The sequence below is a fragment of the Rhyacophila brunnea genome, unplaced genomic scaffold (assembly GCF_057557595.1).
Source record: "Rhyacophila brunnea isolate RB1 unplaced genomic scaffold, BYU_Rbru_1.0 scaffold_4, whole genome shotgun sequence".
NCBI lineage: Eukaryota > Metazoa > Arthropoda > Insecta > Trichoptera > Rhyacophilidae > Rhyacophila > Rhyacophila brunnea.
In genome coordinates, this window is record NW_028233068.1 from 13364897 (window position 1) to 13370896 (window position 6000).

A 6000-nucleotide genomic window follows, 5' to 3' on the forward strand; every position below is an offset into this window, starting at 1 on the left:
AGGACAGTGACAAAACAGAACACCTGGAGAAAACCTGGCTGTTCTGTTTTATCATGTTCTGTATTGTTATTGTTGTCGAAGTCATGATGAATTGTTTGCAACCAGAAAGATTCACTTGAATGCTTAATGCTTATTTAGACTATGTCTGCATTTGCGTATAGCTAACAAAAATCCGCATGAAAGTCATTAAAAATAATTTCTACACTATGAAAATATCATCAAATTAAAAAACGCTTTCGATATAATATAACAGAATTCTATTCCAAATCAAGCAATAGTGGAAAAAATAAATATAGGTAAAATGGTAAAAAAGAAATACTTAATAATTATGTAGGTAATGTTTACATATTATATTTTTATATTTTATTTTTCTTAGTTCGCCACTGGCGACAAAAAAAAGTTTTTTTTGAATTCTTCGGATAGTGCAATAAATAAATTCTTGTTTGTCAAACACAATAAGGCACATATTGTATGACATAATTTATTACTTTAGTCCGAAAAAATTAAAAAAATCTTCCTTCTTTCTTAATTAGTGTCATCAAGAATTTCACAGTGGCGTTAATGCAATGGGGAAAACAGATATAATTTAATTAAAATATTTTATAGGTTTTTTGTATATAATTTGTTAGAACAATGTAATATATTATTATACCTATTGTATCTTTTATTAAATAAACATTTAAAACATATTATTCATAAACATTTGAAATATCTCCCCTTAAAATCTGTTCATATTTCCAATAGAATATTATTGCTTAGAATTCAATAGCTACATATTAAAAAGATAGCTATTGTAATGAGACTATATCAGGTAATTTCGTGTTAGTGTACCTACTAATATTTCAATCTATTTTTTATGAAAGGTGTTTTGAATTCATAACTACCAACTTTTTTTGAATATGTAATTGAATATGGTACTGTAGCGGCTAAATAGATAACTTGTACCTATTAATACCGACAGAACTGTCTGCCTTCAGCAAACGGCCCCTCTAGGGTACGAAAAGACCGGATCATCGCCCTCCAGTCTATTAGTCAGCTGGTCTTGAATAAGTAAGTAACCCTCCTCCTAGCTACCATTCAAATATAATAATAATATTAAACAAGTAGTATTAATTATAATAATATTAGTCAGTCAACCTTAAAGGGTTAGATACATCGCGTGATGTATACAGGTCGATCGGGATTGGTTGAGATACCTCATACGATATGTCGCATAGCCTGTCGACGCTCCAAGGACAGGAGCAAACAGGATAAAAAAAATCTTTATTAATAATTTATTAATAAATAATAATAGTACAAAACTTAAATCAATTAGAATTTAAATTCAAACTCCATCAAGTACCCTCGGTCGATAGTATTGATGATGATGGTATATAATAGGCTCAACAATAGGTTATTTTCAAAACGCTTTCGATATAAAACAGTCCAGCTCCAAAAGAAGCAATAGTGGGAAAATAAATGTAGGTATAATGCAATATTATGTACTGATTTTATATTGATTTATTTATCCTTGTACGCCACTGTAATGAAAGATAAATACTCTCGCAGCAGGGTGCAGTTTCAAAAAAAGGCGTTTATGAATCCCCTTGAAAACCGTGTTTTCTCTTGGACAGCATTGTCGAAATATTAACGCATTTAAAACGCAATCGGCTCGCAAATAAAACGCAAACGTCGTTTGGCGGATGAATCCGAAACTTCGCTTTGCCGTGTGCGCGCAGCCTAAGATGTAAACATTACCTACATATTATTAAGTATTTCTTTTTTACCGTTTTACCTAGATATTTTCATAGTGTAGAAATTATTTCAAATGACTTTCATGCGGATTTTTGTTAGCTATATGCAAATGCAGACATAGTCCAAATAAGCATTAAGCATTCAAGTAAATCTTTCTGGTTGCAAACAATTCATCATGATTGGGTTTTATTTTTACACTGCCCAGACACGTGGTATGACTTAGATGGTAACCGGACAAAACAGGACATGACAAAACAGAACATGACAAAATAGAACATGACAAAACAGAACATGACAAAACAAAACAATAACAATACAGAACATGATAAAACAGAACAGCCAGGTTTTTTCCGGGTGTTCTGTTTTGTCACATATTATAAATAAACATTTGAAATATCTCCCTTAAAATCTGTTCATCTAGATGATCTATATATATATACACTAAAATGTAAACGGGTACCAATAATAATATATTGTAGTGAGAATAATGAATACCTACCTACTGTCGCACACTGAATTTTCTGCCCCTGTGGGGGGCGCTCCCATAAGGAGTAGTGCCTCCCAGCCGCTCGGTCTGACCCTGGTAGTCAATGTGCCACCGGTGGAATAATCACGACCCTCGACAAAGCTGAACAAAAATTAACATATGTAGAAGTCCCACGGTTTGCCTTGTCGAGTGTTAGCACTCCGCAAGGTGAACTGTAGAGGAGATAAGTCGGTCGCAGACCATGTACATATAGGTAATAAGGTAATAGGGTTAAAATTTTGATCAAATATAATATGCTTAGGTAAAGGGTAATTAAATTAAATTAGATATAAAATATGATTTGGATGTAAGATAATATGTAATGTAAATTGTAATATAATAGGTAAATTTAATGTAATATGCAATGGGTTAGAGAAATAATAAAGTAGGACGTATGGACTGGCGTTAGTAATATGTAGTAGTTAAAATAATTAAGATAATTAAGGAATTAATGTAATTTAAGTAATATTAATATTAATCATATTATGTACATCGATATCACTATATGTTTGGTCGATAGACTGACATCCGTCAACCTTATATAAATGTGTAGCATATGGCGGTATCGGTTTTGAATTGGTAAGAAATACGACCACCCCTAACAGATAAAAAGGCAAGATTATTAAATCCAAAGGCAGTCTGTTTTGTCACTTGTGGGTTCCGGAGGTCGCTTCGGCGACGCTTGTTGTCCCGGGACCCTCACGATTACGTCTGCATAACTAATTAGAAATAATTAAGTTAATGTTAAATAATTAGTTAATAATAATCAAGTTAATTTTTAAATAATTAAATAATAATATTCGAATTAATTTTTAATTAATCAGTAATAAATGTGGTTATTTTTGTGACTTCGGATATTAGTTGACTCTTGTTTATTGAGTCTTCGAACTGTGAACTTCGAATATTAATTGATTTGACTTTTTCTTTTTTTTTACTAATTGTGGTGTATGGATAATAACAATAAATCGAGTTTCTTTTAATTATTATAACCTTTGGGACTTTCGATACCAATGTGAATGATACCTTTGGACTATAATCCTTGATGAAGGAATGCCATAAGGCCAAACATATTCTAATAACAATAAAATACGAGTTCTGAAGATTTCATCTGGTGTTTAATTGACTTTGTGCCCCGTGACTTCTTGGTTACTCCACGTCCATGAGGTTCCTGCCTGTTCCTCCACATTAATGAACCTCCACTTCCAAGTGCCTGAGCTAGTCAGGAAGTCGGAGGCCTTCATTTGGCGCCCAACAGAATGCTGCTATTCAGGTCGCATAAACCTGATCGGATCCCGACCCTCAGATCCTGTGCAGCATCAGAAGAAAATTAAAATTGTGAGTACGATTTAAATAACAGTGTATAAATTGAGCTCACTAGGAGGAGCAGTGCAAACAAGTGGAACTTTTGACATTTCCTACGAACTATATATATAATAATACTTAAAAAAAATACATAGTAATTTTCTATGTTTTTTTGTAAACACATAAAAATCATTATAATTGTTTTTTTATAAATACACATGCAACGCGAAAGGAGTCGCCAGTAATAAGTGCCAATTATAAAAATAATAACTTAGAAAATAAAAACCTAGTAACTTTATATAGTTTCTGTAAAAATAATCTTCTCTTGTTGGATAACGAATCCGACTAAATCGACGATGCCCGTTAATAATAAGTGAGAATTTTTACCATTTTACTATAATTAGCATAAATATATAAAAAACTTTATAAGTATAAAATATTTTTCTCTCAAACTGTTTTACAATAATTACCCGTATGTCGCGAGTGCACGATGACGTTAGTTAAACGCTAAATAACTACGTCAAAATAAATAAAACTATATGTTTTTAATTAAAATCAAAAAAATTATAACTTTTTCTAATTAAAACAAGATGCCAAAACAACATGGCTCTAATCGATGCCCTGTGTGCATATCTACAATATATAACTTTCCTACAACATTCGGGCCACCAGGGGCTGAGATATAACGTTCGGCCCAAACGATCGACAACCATTGGTGCACGAACGCCAACGTTTCGTCAATATCTGCCAAACAAAGCAATGCAGCGATGCCAAACAAACGCTGATATGATCGCATAACTTGTCCGCATGCGTCGGCAGAAGCCAGGATCGGTGGAACCCTTGTATACAGAGTTACGGGGTGAAACATGAACGAGCAGACGAATCCAGACAGGAGTCCGCGTGCGAACGCGAACGCGGCCCCTGCAGGACCAGAGGCATCTGAAGGATGGAAGGCGGCCGTGGAGAGTGCAGCTGACACGCCCGGCACCGCATCATCAGCCATGGAGCTGACGATGGTCTTCTGTCAAGAATAGTGTTAGTGGGTGAAATACGAAATGATGAATAGAGGACACGCATCGAGTGCCATGAAGGTGGACGAATATTATTGACTTTTCTTCGAAAACGTAATAGATATATTCTTTTTGTAAACCTGAATAAAATTTATATGTCATGTCCAATTTTTACTAGGTACTAGGCAAACGCGAGCTTATTCAAATATTATTTCAAAACAAGTCACATTTTATTAGATTTAGGAATTTTGCATAAGTCCAGCGAAGCGTGTGAATTGCACAAATGTATCCGAACGTGGGTGGCATATTTTGGGCAGGTAGCCGTTTTGGGGTCAAGCCATGTGGTCCACAACACATTATGAGGCTGACCGAATTTGTAAAAATGTACGGATCAATTCACTTCTTTTCTCTGTTGAAGATAAATCATAGTTTGGGTTTGTTTTTTTTAACAAGATTAGCTTGGGTGTCATATTTGAGCCAGTAACCGTTTGGGTCAAAGCCATGTGTCCCACAACACACTATATTAAAAAAAATATACGCATCAATTCGCTTCTCTTTTCTGTTGAAAATAAATCATAGTTTGGGATTGTTATTTTAGCAGGATTAGTAAACATTAAATCCCATTTCTGGCAACAGAAATAGTATTAAGAAAACAAACCATAATATTAAGTCAATTTTAGTATGAAATCGCCATGCTTTTATGTGAAAATACCAATGCCGACGTGGTAGGCGGCGCGAACCAGCTGCCCGCCCGAGGGGTGGAGGAGGCTGCGGTGAGACTACAATCGAACAGCCGTTTGACAAACAGTAGGTACTCAGTATCGACGCCGAAACTGGCGTCAACATTGTGTAGTAAAATAACCGACTAACATTGTGTCAACTCTGACTGATAATTATTATGCTAACCGATAAAGCTGAATCTAGCACCCTGCGTAATTAATTGGTGATTAATACTAAAATTGAAACTAACAATTAAGAAAAATTAATAGTAATGATAATTTTAAATTGTGCATGGGAGTTTTTTTTTTTTTAGACATACCACTTGTAGAATATTCATTTTCCGATATAACTGATAGAAGCGGAGGCGGCATGTTGCGTCATTTGCCGTAGCTTCTGGTGGCTTCGACCACGCGCGTAGGCGAGACACGACGTCCCAGAACCTGTTCGCCGTGCCTGGAATGAACAGACGGAGGTGGCCGGATTGCCCCTCGCGTCAAAGACCATCACCAAAGTTCACCGTGACAGGGGAAGATGTAATCTTGGCCGGCTAGAAACGATCGCCCCCCCAAGACACTGCATCGAGGGAGCCTGAAGTGGTCGCGAGTGCACTGTCGGGGCACACTGGAGTGCGTTGATGTGTGATAGTGACACGTCGCCTCATACAAAATAGATTATGGCAAGAGTGGCGGGTTGCGTCATTTGCCGTAG